Raw genomic sequence first — 13,403 nt, 5'->3', positions numbered from 1 at the left:
TCTCAAAGACAGCTTTCAAAGAAGGACATGACATTGTTTTCTCACAATTAAGGTTAGGTTTTGGTAAGTTCAACAAGATGCCCACTGTGCATTACAGCTAAGTCGTCAGACCGATTGTTCTAATGCAATGACTTGACACCTCTTTCAATAGCATCCAATGACAGCCAGGTAGCCCTTAATCCTCCCGGAATAAGGACAAATACAATTTGTAACTTGTCTGACAAAGACCTAAGAAGTTGTTTCCTTGGTGATGAGATCAATTCTCACCGCCAGGAAATCCCATCTTGTCCTTTTCCATTCACTTTAAAACTGAAAATTCCATATAATTGAAGTTCTTATAAACAAATACAAAACAAACCACACAGAACCTCAGAAAGAGTTTTCTGATAAAGGCAATCAGAAAGCATTGATCAGTCTTTCCGTCATTTCCAGCACATCCGACAACAGTCTCCAAAGAGAAACAGGTCCGTTTTGTCTGAATGACTTGACATCAACCAAGTTTGTTGGTGATGTTGCTTGACAGTAAATATAATGCACTGTTACATTGTTGAGGACAGCTGAGCATAAGCATGACTGCTGGCTGAATGTCAGAAGTTGCATTGAAACAGGTGCCAGTACGAGACTGCAACTATAGCGCAGTGCGTCGGACTCCTCGTCCATCCTGACATCTTCCAGGACCAGCTTTGGAAAGTGTGAAACTAACAAGTGCTTGCTTGCTCAGAAGGCAAAGATTGAATTGAGAAAAAGGCCCTTTCTTTTTGAACTGAATTGTCAAGCAGGGCGTCTACTGAGGTGTTTTGCTTGTGGAGTAACCAAGATACTCAGTAGTTGCAATGTAGTGGAACTATGTCTGTTGGCAGCGCCAGGACGTTCTTCAGCCTACAGCCCTAGGGAAAGCTTGAGCGTCCATCCAAATTAACAGGCTGTGTGTTGCAGCAGCACAGAAGAGGCCTGTGCTTTGTGTACTTTTGAAGTTCCAAAGCACTTGTCCCACCCACTCTTTGTGTCCACTCTTGCATTTTCATGAGTCTGGGGAAATATTTGGATTTGAATATGAAGTTAAGAAAGTTACATGAGCTGAGGGATGAAAGTACTGAGTAAATTAGCTAACCAGATAGAAGTAAACATGAGACTAGCATTGAAGGAAGGACAGGAGTAATCAACGCCTCTGGGTGGGCTTGAACAACCAACCTATCGGTAAACAGCCGAACGCGCTAGCCTATTGCGCCACAGAGACAACATGTGTGGAAAATACCATTCTGATTATAGTGCTTGTTGGTAAATGATGACATGTCATTTCTTATTTGAAATGGACTAAAAAGTCTGTTTGTGAGAGATTGCATTTGAATTGGTTTTTCATGCCACTTCATCCATTGAGGAAACAAAGTGTGCATCCCAGCTCGTCTGTGACCCATCTTCGACATGTTTGTTCAAGTGTGTCAGTTCCTCGTTAGTATAGTGGACAGTATCTCCGCCTGTCACGCGGAAGTCCAGGGTTCGATTCCCTGACGGGGAGAGCCCTTTTCTAGTTCAGCCTTCAACTGGCTCCTAGAAAACACATTATCTTGCACCAACCCCTATTTGCTGGTGAAACCTCTATCAACTCCTACACACTCTCGGTGGTGTCACAAAAATGGCCGCCTTCTTTGCAAGAATCAACAGGTAATTCATGAACCCCACAATTCTTTGCGACTCAAATATTTATTCTAAATGCACTGTCTGTTTCACAACATTTGTCCACATCTAAAGCTTTAGTGCTTCTGTCCTATATGGCACTTGTCACATTTCTGCTTCTTTTCAAAGACAGCTTTCAAAGAAGGACATGACATTGTTTTCTCACAATTAAGGTTAGGTTTTCTGAGTTTTCTGATAAAGGCAATCAGAAAGGATCGATCAGTCTTTCCGTCATTTCCAGCACATCCGACAACAGTCTCCAAAGAGAAACAGGTCCGTTTTGTCTGAATGACTTGACATCAACCAAGTTTGTTGGTGATGTTGCTTGACAGTAAATATAATGCACTGTTACATTGTTGAGGACAGCTGAGCATAAGCATGACTGCTGGCTGAATGTCAGAAGTTGCATTCAAACAGGTGCCAGTACGAGACTGCAACTATAGCGCAGTGCGTCGGACTCCTCGTCCATCCTGACATCTTCCAGGACCAGCTTTGGAAAGTGTGAAACTAGCAAGTGCTTGCTTGCTCAGAAGGCAAAGATTGAATTGAGAAAAAGGCCCTTTCTTTTTGAACTGAATTGTCAAGCAGGGCGTCTACTGAGGTGTTTTGCTTGTGGAGTAACCAAGATACTCAGTAGTTGCAATGTAGTGGAACTATGTCTGTTGGCAGCGCCAGGACGTTCTTCAGCCTACAGCCCTAGGGAAAGCTTGAGCGTCCATCCAAATTAACAGGCTGTGTGTTGCAGCAGCACAGAAGAGGACTGTGCTTTGTGTACTTTTGAAGTTCCAAAGCACTTGTCCCACCCACTCTTTGTGTCCACTCTTGCATTTTCATGAGTCTGGGGAAATATTTGGATTTGAATATGAAGTTAAGAAAGTTACATGAGCTGAGGGATGAAAGTACTGAGTAAATTAGCTAACCAGATAGAAGTAAACATGAGACTAGCATTGAAGGAAGGACAGGAGTAATCAAAGCCTCTGGGTGGGCTTGAACCACCAACCTTTCGGTTAACAGCCGAACGCGCTAGCCTATTGCGCCACAGAGACAACATGTGTGGAAAATACCATTCTGATTATAGTGCTTGTTGGTAAATGATGACATGTCATTTCTTATTTGAAATGGACTAAAAAGTCTGTTTGTGAGAGATTGCATTTGAATTGGTTTTTCATGCCACTTCACCCATTGAGGAAACAAAGTGTGCATCCCAGCTCGGCTGTGACCCATCTTCGACATGTTTGTTCAAGTGTGTCAGTTCCTCGTTAGTATAGTGGACAGTATCTCCGCCTGTCACGCGGAAGACCAGGGTTCGATTCCCTGACGGGGGGAGCCCTTTTCTAGTTCAGCCTTCAACTGGCTCCTAGAAAACACATTATCTTGCACCAACCCCTATTTGCTGGTGAAACCTCTATCAACTCCTACACACTCACGGTGGTGTCACAAAAATGGCCGCCTTCTTTGCAAGAATCAACAGGTAATTCATGAACCCCACAATTCTTTGTGACTCAAATATTTATTCTAAATGCACTGTCTGTTTCACAACATTTGTCCACATCTAAAGCTTTAGTGCTTCTGTCCTATATGGCACTTGTCACATTTCTGCTTCTTTTCAAAGACAGCTTTCAAAGAAGGACATGACATTGTTTTCTCACAATTAAGGTTAGGTTTTCTGAGTTTTCTGATAAAGGCAATCAGAAAGGATCGATCAGTCTTTCCGTCATTTCCAGCACATCCGAAAACAGTCTCCAAAGAGAAACAGGTCCGTTTTGTCTGAATGACTTGACATCAACCAAGTTTGTTGGTGATGTTGCTTGACAGTAAATATAATGCACTGTTACATTGTTGAGGACAGCTGAGCATAAGCATGACTGCTGGCTGAATGTCAGAAGTTGCATTCAAACAGGTGCCAGTACGAGACTGCAACTATAGCGCAGTGCGTCGGACTCCTCGTCCATCCTGACATCTTCCAGGACCAGCTTTGGAAAGTGTGAAACTAACAAGTGCTTGCTTGCTCAGAAGGCAAAGATTGAATTGAGAAAAAGGCCCTTTCTTTTTGAACTGAATTGTCAAGCAGGGCGTCTACTGAGGTGTTTTGCTTGTGGAGTAACCAAGATACTCAGTAGTTGCAATGTAGTGGAACTATGTCTGTTGGCAGCGCCAGGACGTTCTTCAGCCTACAGCCCTAGGGAAAGCTTGAGCGTCCATCCAAATTAACAGGCTGTGTGTTGCAGCAGCACAGAAGAGGACTGTGCTTTGTGTACTTTTGAAGTTCCAAAGCACTTGTCCCACCCACTCTTTGTGTCCACTCTTGCATTTTCATGAGTCTGGGGAAATATTTGGATTTGAATATGAAGTTAAGAAAGTTACATGAGCTGAGGGATGAAAGTACTGAGTAAATTAGCTAACCAGATAGAAGTAAACATGAGACTAGCATTGAAGGAAGGACAGGAGTAATCAAAGCCTCTGGGTGGGCTTGAACCACCAACCTTTCGGTTAACAGCCGAACGCGCTAGCCTATTGCGCCACAGAGACAACATGTGTGGAAAATACCATTCTGATTATAGTGCTTGTTGGTAAATGATGACATGTCATTTCTTATTTGAAATGGACTAAAAAGTCTGTTTGTGAGAGATTGCATTTGAATTGGTTTTTCATGCCACTTCACCCATTGAGGAAACAAAGTGTGCATCCCAGCTCGGCTGTGACCCATCTTCGACATGTTTGTTCAAGTGTGTCAGTTCCTCGTTAGTATAGTGGACAGTATCTCCGCCTGTCACGCGGAAGACCAGGGTTCGATTCCCTGACGGGGAGAGCCCTTTTCTAGTTCAGCCTTCAACTGGCTCCTAGAAAACACATTATCTTGCACCAACCCCTATTTGCTGGTGAAACCTCTATCAACTCCTACACACTCACGGTGGTGTCACAAAAATGGCCGCCTTCTTTGCAAGAATCAACAGGTAATTCATGAACCCCACAATTCTTTGTGACTCAAATATTTATTCTAAATGCACTGTCTGTTTCACAACATTTGTCCACATCTAAAGCTTTAGTGCTTCTGTCCTATATGGCACTTGTCACATTTCTGCTTCTTTTCAAAGACAGCTTTCAAAGAAGGACATGACATTGTTTTCTCACAATTAAGGTTAGGTTTTCTGAGTTTTCTGATTAAGGCAATCAGAAAGGATCGATCAGTCTTTCCGTCATTTCCAGCACATCCGACAACAGTCTCCAAAGAGAAACAGGTCCGTTTTGTCTGAATGACTTGACATCAACCAAGTTTGTTGGTGATGTTGCTTGACAGTAAATATAATGCACTGTTACATTGTTGAGGACAGCTGAGCATAAGCATGACTGCTGGCTGAATGTCAGAAGTTGCATTCAAACAGGTGCCAGTACGAGACTGCAACTATAGCGCAGTGCGTCGGACTCCTCGTCCATCCTGACATCTTCCAGGACCAGCTTTGGAAAGTGTGAAACTAACAAGTGCTTGCTTGCTCAGAAGGCAAAGATTGAATTGAGAAAAAGGCCCTTTCTTTTTGAACTGAATTGTCAAGCAGGGCGTCTACTGAGGTGTTTTGCTTGTGGAGTAACCAAGATACTCAGTAGTTGCAATGTAGTGGAACTATGTCTGTTGGCAGCGCCAGGACGTTCTTCAGCCTACAGCCCTAGGGAAAGCTTGAGCGTCCATCCAAATTAACAGGCTGTGTGTTGCAGCAGCACAGAAGAGGACTGTGCTTTGTGTACTTTTGAAGTTCCAAAGCACTTGTCCCACCCACTCTTTGTGTCCACTCTTGCATTTTCATGAGTCTGGGGAAATATTTGGATTTGAATATGAAGTTAAGAAAGTTACATGAGCTGAGGGATGAAAGTACTGAGTAAATTAGCTAACCAGATAGAAGTAAACATGAGACTAGCATTGAAGGAAGGACAGGAGTAATCAAAGCCTCTGGGTGGGCTTGAACCACCAACCTTTCGGTTAACAGCCGAACGCGCTAGCCTATTGCGCCACAGAGACAACATGTGTGGAAAATACCATTCTGATTATAGTGCTTGTTGGTAAATGATGACATGTCATTTCTTATTTGAAATGGACTAAAAAGTCTGTTTGTGAGAGATTGCATTTGAATTGGTTTTTCATGCCACTTCACCCATTGAGGAAACAAAGTGTGCATCCCAGCTCGGCTGTGACCCATCTTCGACATGTTTGTTCAAGTGTGTCAGTTCCTCGTTAGTATAGTGGACAGTATCTCCGCCTGTCACGCGGAAGACCAGGGTTCGATTCCCTGACGGGGGGAGCCCTTTTCTAGTTCAGCCTTCAACTGGCTCCTAGAAAACACATTATCTTGCACCAACCCCTATTTGCTGGTGAAACCTCTATCAACTCCTACACACTCACGGTGGTGTCACAAAAATGGCCGCCTTCTTTGCAAGAATCAACAGGTAATTCATGAACCCCACAATTCTTTGTGACTCAAATATTTATTCTAAATGCACTGTCTGTTTCACAACATTTGTCCACATCTAAAGCTTTAGTGCTTCTGTCCTATATGGCACTTGTCACATTTCTGCTTCTTTTCAAAGACAGCTTTCAAAGAAGGACATGACATTGTTTTCTCACAATTAAGGTTAGGTTTTCTGAGTTTTCTGATGAAGGCAATCAGAAAGGATCGATCAGTCTTTCCGTCATTTCCAGCACATCCGACAACAGTCTCCAAAGAGAAACAGGTCCGTTTTGTCTGAATGACTTGACATCAACCAAGTTTGTTGGTGATGTTGCTTGACAGTAAATATAATACACTGTTACATTGTTGAGGACAGCTGAGCATAAGCATGACTGCTGGCTGAATGTCAGAAGTTGCATTCAAACAGGTGCCAGTACAAGACTGCAACTATAGCGCAGTGCGTCGGACTCCTCGTCCATCCTGACATCTTCCAGGACCAGCTTTGGAAAGTGTGAAACTAACAAGTGCTTGCTTGCTCAGAAGGCAAAGATTGAATTGAGAAAAAGGCCCTTTCTTTTTGAACTGAATTGTCAAGCAGGGCGTCTACTGAGGTGTTTTGCTTGTGGAGTAACCAAGATACTCAGCAGTTGCAATGTAGTGGAACTATGTCTGTTGGCAGCGCCAGGACGTTCTTCAGCCTACAGCCCTAGGGAAAGCTTGAGCGTCCATCCAAATTAACAGGCTGTGTGTTGCAGCAGCACAGAAGAGGACCGTGCTTTGTGTACTTTTGAAGTTCCAAAGCACTTGTCCCACCCACTCTTTGTGTCCACTCTTGCATTTTCATGAGTCTGGGGAAATATTTGGATTTGAATATGAAGTTAAGAAAGTTACATGAGCTGAGGGATGAAAGTACTGAGTAAATTAGCTAACCAGATAGAAGTAAACATGAGACTAGCATTGAAGGAAGGACAGGAGTAATCAACGCCTCTGGGTGGGCTTGAACCACCAACCTTTTGGTTAACAGCCGAACGCGCTAGCCTATTGCGCCTCAGAGACAACATGTGTGGAAAATACCATTCTGATTATAGTGCTTGTTGGTAAATGATATGTCATTTCTTATTTGAAATGGACTAAAAAGTCTGTTTGTGAGAGATTGCATTTGAATTGGTTTTTCATGCCACTTCATCCATTGAGGAAACAAAGTGTGCATCCCAGCTCGTCTGTGACCCATCTTCGACATGTTTGTTCAAGTGTGTCAGTTCCTCGTTAGTATAGTGGACAGTATCTCCGCCTGTCACGCGGAAGACCAGGGTTCGATTCCCTGACGGGGAGAGCCCTTTTCTAGTTCAGCCTTCAACTGGCTCCTAGAAAACACATTATCTTGCACCAACCCCTATTTGCTGGTGAAACCTCTATCAACTCCTACACACTCACGGTGGTGTCACAAAAATGGCCGCCTTCTTTGCAAGAATCAACAGGTAATTCATGAACCCCACAATTCTTTGCGACTCAAATATTTATTCTAAATGCACTGTCTGTTTCACAACATTTGTCCACATCTAAAGCTTTAGTGCTTCTGTCCTATATGGCACTTGTCACATTTCTGCTTCTTTTCAAAGACAGCTTTCAAAGAAGGACATGACATTGTTTTCTCACAATTAAGGTTAGGTTTTCTGAGTTTTCTGATAAAGGCAATCAGAAAGGATCGATCAGTCTTTCCGTCATTTCCAGCACATCCGACAACAGTCTCCAAAGAGAAACAGGTCCGTTTTGTCTGAATGACTTGACATCAACCAAGTTTGTTGGTGATGTTGCTTGACAGTAAATATAATGCACTGTTACATTGTTGAGGACAGCTGAGCATAAGCATGACTGCTGGCTGAATGTCAGAAGTTGCATTCAAACAGGTGCCAGTACGAGACTGCAACTATAGCGCAGTGCGTCGGACTCCTCGTCCATCCTGACATCTTCCAGGACCAGCTTTGGAAAGTGTGAAACTAACAAGTGCTTGCTTGCTCAGAAGGCAAAGATTGAATTGAGAAAAAGGCCCTTTCTTTTTGAACTGAATTGTCAAGCAGGGCGTCTACTGAGGTGTTTTGCTTGTGGAGTAACCAAGATACTCAGTAGTTGCAATGTAGTGGAACTATGTCTGTTGGCAGCGCCAGGACGTTCTTCAGCCTACAGCCCTAGGGAAAGCTTGAGCGTCCATCCAAATTAACAGGCTGTGTGTTGCAGCAGCACAGAAGAGGCCTGTGCTTTGTGTACTTTTGAAGTTCCAAAGCACTTGTCCCACCCACTCTTTGTGTCCACTCTTGCATTTTCATGAGTCTGGGGAAATATTTGGATTTGAATATGAAGTTAAGAAAGTTACATGAGCTGAGGGATGAAAGTACTGAGTAAATTAGCTAACCAGATAGAAGTAAACATGAGACTAGCATTGAAGGAAGGACAGGAGTAATCAACGCCTCTGGGTGGGCTTGAACCACCAACCTTTTGGTTAACAGCCGAACGCGCTAGCCTATTGCGCCACAGAGACAACATGTGTGGAAAATACCATTCTGATTATAGTGCTTGTTGGTAAATGATGACATGTCATTTCTTATTTGAAATGGACTAAAAAGTCTGTTTGTGAGAGATTGCATTTGAATTGGTTTTTCATGCCACTTCATCCATTGAGGAAACAAAGTGTGCATCCCAGCTCGTCTGTGACCCATCTTCGACATGTTTGTTCAAGTGTGTCAGTTCCTCGTTAGTATAGTGGACAGTATCTCCGCCTGTCACGCGGAAGACCAGGGTTCGATTCCCTGACGGGGACAGCCCTTTTCTAGTTCAGCCTTCAACTGGCTCCTAGAAAACACATTATCTTGCACCAACCCCTATTTGCTGGTGAAACCTCTATCAACTCCTACACACTCACTGTGGTGTCACAAAAATGGCCGCCTTCTTTGCAAGAATCAACAGGTAATTCATGAACCCCACAATTCTTTGCGACTCAAATATTTATTCTAAATGCACTGTCTGTTTCACAACATTTGTCCACATCTAAAGCTTTAGTGCTTCTGTCCTATATGGCACTTGTCACATTTCTGCTTCTTTTCAAAGACAGCTTTCAAAGAAGGACATGACATTGTTTTCTCACAATTAAGGTTAGGTTTTGGTAAGTTCAACAAGATGCCCACTGTGCATTACAGCTAAGTCGTCAGACCGATTGTTCTAATGCAATGACTTGACACTTCTTTCAATAGCATCCAATGACAGCCAGGTAGCCCTTAATCCTCCCGGAATAAGGACAAATACAATTTGTAACTTGTCTGACAAAGACCTAAGAAGTTGTTTCCTTGGTGATGAGATCAATTCTCACCGCCAGGAAATCCCATCTTGTCCTTTTCCATTCACTTTAAAACTTAAAATTCCATGTAATTGAAGTTCTTATAAACAAATACAAAACAAACCACACAGAACCTCAGAAAGAGTTTTCTGATAAAGGCAATCAGAAAGGATTGATCAGTCTTTCCGTCATTTCCAGCACATCCGACAACAGTCTCCAAAGAGAAACAGGTCCGTTTTGTCTGAATGACTTGACATCAACCAAGTTTGTTGGTGATGTTGCTTGACAGTAAATATAATGCACTGTTACATTGTTGAGGACAGCTGAGCATAAGCATGACTGCTGGCTGAATGTCAGAAGTTGCATTCAAACACGTGCCAGTACGAGACTGCAACTATAGCGCAGTGCGTCGGACTCCTCGTCCATCCTGACATCTTCCAGGACCAGCTTTGGAAAGTGTGAAACTAACAAGTGCTTGCTTGCTCAGAAGGCAAAGATTGAATTGAGAAAAAGGCCCTTTCTTTTTGAACTGAATTGTCAAGCAGGGCGTCTACTGAGGTGTTTTGCTTGTGGAGTAACCAAGATACTCAGTAGTTGCAATGTAGTGGAACTATGTCTGTTGGCAGCGCCAGGACGTTCTTCAGCCTACAGCCCTAGGGAAAGCTTGAGCGTCCATCCAAATTAACAGGCTGTGTGTTGCAGCAGCACAGAAGAGGCCTGTGCTTTGTGTACTTTTGAAGTTCCAAAGCACTTGTCCCACCCACTCTTTGTGTCCACTCTTGCATTTTCATGAGTCTGGGGAAATATTTGGATTTGAATATTAAGTTAAGAAAGTTACATGAGCTGAGGGATGAAAGTACTGAGTAAATTAGCTAACCAGATAGAAGTAAACATGAGACTAGCATTGAAGGAAGGACAGGAGTAATCAACGCCTCTGGGTGGGCTTGAACCACCAACCTTTTGGTTAACAGCCGAACGCGCTAGCCTATTGCGCCTCAGAGACAACATGTGTGGAAAATACCATTCTGATTATAGTGCTTGTTGGTAAATGATATGTCATTTCTTATTTGAAATGGACTAAAAAGTCTGTTTGTGAGAGATTGCATTTGAATTGGTTTTTCATGCCACTTCATCCATTGAGGAAACAAAGTGTGCATCCCAGCTCGTCTGTGACCCATCTTCGACATGTTTGTTCAAGTGTGTCAGTTCCTCGTTAGTATAGTGGACAGTATCTCCGCCTGTCACGCGGAAGACCAGGGTTCGATTCCCTGACGGGGAGAGCCCTTTTCTAGTTCAGCCTTCAACTGGCTCCTAGAAAACACATTATCTTGCACCAACCCCTATTTGCTGGTGAAACCTCTATCAATTCCTACACACTCACTGTGGTGTCACAAAAATGGCCGCCTTCTTTGCAAGAATCAACAGGTAATTCATGAACCCCACAATTCTTTGCGACTCAAATATTTATTCTAAATGCACTGTCTGTTTCACAACATTTGTCCACATCTAAAGCTTTAGTGCTTCTGTCCTATATGGCACTTGTCACATTTCTGCTTCTTTTCAAAGACAGCTTTCAAAGAAGGACATGACATTGTTTTCTCACAATTAAGGTTAGGTTTTGGTAAGTTCAACAAGATGCCCACTGTGCATTACAGCTAAGTCGTCAGACCGATTGTTCTAATGCAATGACTTGACACTTCTTTCAATAGCATCCAATGACAGCCAGGTAGCCCTTAATCCTCCCGGAATAAGGACAAATACAATTTGTAACTTGTCTGACAAAGACCTAAGAAGTTGTTTCCTTGGTGATGAGATCAATTCTCACCGCCAGGAAATCCCATCTTGTCCTTTTCCATTCACTTTAAAACTGAAAATTCCATATAATTGAAGTTCTTATAAACAAATACAAAACAAACCACACAGAACCTCAGAAAGAGTTTTCTGATAAAGGCAATCAGAAAGGATTGATCAGTCTTTCCGTTCCGTCATTTCCAGCACATCCGACAACAGTCTCCAAAGAGAAACAGGTCCGTTTTGTCTGAATGACTTGACATCAACCAAGTTTGTTGGTGATGTTGCTTGACAGTAAATATAATGCACTGTTACATTGTTGAGGACAGCTGAGCATAAGCATGACTGCTGGCTGAATGTCAGAAGTTGCATTCAAACACGTGCCAGTACGAGACTGCAACTATAGCGCAGTGCGTCGGACTCCTCGTCCATCCTGACATCTTCCAGGACCAGCTTTGGAAAGTGTGAAACCAACAAGTGCTTGCTTGCTCAGAAGGCAAAGATTGAATTGAGAAAAAGGCCCTTTCTTTTTGAACTGAATTGTCAAGCAGGGCGTCTACTGAGGTGTTTTGCTTGTGGAGTAACCAAGATACTCAGTAGTTGCAATGTAGTGGAACTATGTCTGTTGGCAGCGCCAGGACGTTCTTCAGCCTACAGCCCTAGGGAAAGCTTGAGCGTCCATCCAAATTAACAGGCTGTGTGTTGCAGCAGCACAGAAGAGGACTGTGCTTTGTGTACTTTTGAAGTTCCAAAGCACTTGTCCCACCCACTCTTTGTGTCCACTCTTGCATTTTCATGAGTCTGGGGAAATATTTGGATTTGAATATGAAGTTAAGAAAGTTACATGAGCTGAGGGATGAAAGTACTGAGTAAATTAGCTAACCAGATAGAAGTAAACATGAGACTAGCATTGAAGGAAGGACAGGAGTAATCAAAGCCTCTGGGTGGGCTTGAACCACCAACCTTTCGGTTAACAGCCGAACGCGCTAGCCTATTGCGCCACAGAGACAACATGTGTGGAAAATACCATTCTGATTATAGTGCTTGTTGGTAAATGATGACATGTCATTTCTTATTTGAAATGGACTAAAAAGTCTGTTTGTGAGAGATTGCATTTGAATTGGTTTTTCATGCCACTTCACCCATTGAGGAAACAAAGTGTGCATCCCAGCTCGGCTGTGACCCATCTTCGACATGTTTGTTCAAGTGTGTCAGTTCCTCGTTAGTATAGTGGACAGTATCTCCGCCTGTCACGCGGAAGACCAGGGTTCGATTCCCTGACGGGGAGAGCCCTTTTCTAGTTCAGCCTTCAACTGGCTCCTAGAAAACACATTATCTTGCACCAACCCCTATTTGCTGGTGAAACCTCTATCAACTCCTACACACTCACGGTGGTGTCACAAAAATGGCCGCCTTCTTTGCAAGAATCAACAGGTAATTCATGAACCCCACAATTCTTTGTGACTCAAATATTTATTCTAAATGCACTGTCTGTTTCACAACATTTGTCCACATCTAAAGCTTTAGTGCTTCTGTCCTATATGGCACTTGTCACATTTCTGCTTCTTTTCAAAGACAGCTTTCAAAGAAGGACATGACATTGTTTTCTCACAATTAAGGTTAGGTTTTCTGAGTTTTCTGATAGAGGCAATCAGAAAGGATCGATCAGTCTTTCCGTCATTTCCAGCACATCCGACAACAGTCTCCAAAGAGAAACAGGTCCGTTTTGTCTGAATGACTTGACATCAACCAAGTTTGTTGGTGATGTTGCTTGACAGTAAATATAATGCACTGTTACATTGTTGAGGACAGCTGAGCATAAGCATGACTGCTGGCTGAATGTCAGAAGTTGCATTCAAACAGGTGCCAGTACGAGACTGCAACTATAGCGCAGTGCGTCGGACTCCTCGTCCATCCTGACATCTTCCAGGACCAGCTTTGGAAAGTGTGAAACTAACAAGTGCTTGCTTGCTCAGAAGGCAAAGATTGAATTGAGAAAAAGGCCCTTTCTTTTTGAACTGAATTGTCAAGCAGGGCGTCTACTGAGGTGTTTTGCTTGTGGAGTAACCAAGATACTCAGTAGTTGCAATGTAGTGGAACTATGTCTGTTGGCAGCGCCAGGACGTTCTTCAGCCTACAGCCCTAGGGAAAGCTTGAGCGTCCATCCAAAT

General features: G+C 43.2%; 11 non-coding genes across 11 annotated transcripts; 6 read left to right on the top strand and 5 right to left on the bottom strand.

Moving 5' to 3' along the window:
• Positions 1-1,444: 1,444 nt before the first annotated feature.
• On the top strand, positions 1,445-1,516 carry trnad-guc (transfer RNA aspartic acid (anticodon GUC)). Its single transcript has one exon. It is a non-coding gene; the product is annotated as a tRNA-Asp (tRNA).
• A 1,130-nt stretch (positions 1,517-2,646) lies between these two features.
• Positions 2,647-2,720, bottom strand: trnan-guu (transfer RNA asparagine (anticodon GUU)). The gene has a single exon. It is a non-coding gene; the product is annotated as a tRNA-Asn (tRNA).
• Positions 2,721-4,129: 1,409 nt separating this feature from the next.
• On the bottom strand, positions 4,130-4,203 carry trnan-guu (transfer RNA asparagine (anticodon GUU)). The gene has a single exon. It is a non-coding gene; the product is annotated as a tRNA-Asn (tRNA).
• Positions 4,204-4,410: 207 nt separating this feature from the next.
• trnad-guc (transfer RNA aspartic acid (anticodon GUC)) lies at positions 4,411-4,482 on the top strand. The gene has a single exon. It is a non-coding gene; the product is annotated as a tRNA-Asp (tRNA).
• Positions 4,483-5,612: 1,130 nt separating this feature from the next.
• On the bottom strand, positions 5,613-5,686 carry trnan-guu (transfer RNA asparagine (anticodon GUU)). The gene has a single exon. It is a non-coding gene; the product is annotated as a tRNA-Asn (tRNA).
• Positions 5,687-7,373: 1,687 nt separating this feature from the next.
• On the top strand, positions 7,374-7,445 carry trnad-guc (transfer RNA aspartic acid (anticodon GUC)). The gene has a single exon. It is a non-coding gene; the product is annotated as a tRNA-Asp (tRNA).
• A 1,130-nt stretch (positions 7,446-8,575) lies between these two features.
• trnan-guu (transfer RNA asparagine (anticodon GUU)) lies at positions 8,576-8,649 on the bottom strand. The gene has a single exon. It is a non-coding gene; the product is annotated as a tRNA-Asn (tRNA).
• Positions 8,650-8,856: 207 nt separating this feature from the next.
• trnad-guc (transfer RNA aspartic acid (anticodon GUC)) lies at positions 8,857-8,928 on the top strand. Its single transcript has one exon. It is a non-coding gene; the product is annotated as a tRNA-Asp (tRNA).
• A 1,720-nt stretch (positions 8,929-10,648) lies between these two features.
• Positions 10,649-10,720, top strand: trnad-guc (transfer RNA aspartic acid (anticodon GUC)). The gene has a single exon. It is a non-coding gene; the product is annotated as a tRNA-Asp (tRNA).
• A 1,447-nt stretch (positions 10,721-12,167) lies between these two features.
• On the bottom strand, positions 12,168-12,241 carry trnan-guu (transfer RNA asparagine (anticodon GUU)). Its single transcript has one exon. It is a non-coding gene; the product is annotated as a tRNA-Asn (tRNA).
• Positions 12,242-12,448: 207 nt separating this feature from the next.
• On the top strand, positions 12,449-12,520 carry trnad-guc (transfer RNA aspartic acid (anticodon GUC)). The gene has a single exon. It is a non-coding gene; the product is annotated as a tRNA-Asp (tRNA).
• The last annotated feature ends 883 nt before the right edge of the window (positions 12,521-13,403 follow it).

Source organism: Oryzias latipes, chromosome 11 (assembly GCF_053564925.1).
Source record: "Oryzias latipes strain Hd-rR chromosome 11, Olatipes_Hd-rR_3.1".
Classification (NCBI taxonomy): domain Eukaryota; kingdom Metazoa; phylum Chordata; class Actinopteri; order Beloniformes; family Adrianichthyidae; genus Oryzias; species Oryzias latipes.
This window is presented reverse-complemented; position numbering and strand designations above follow the sequence as displayed.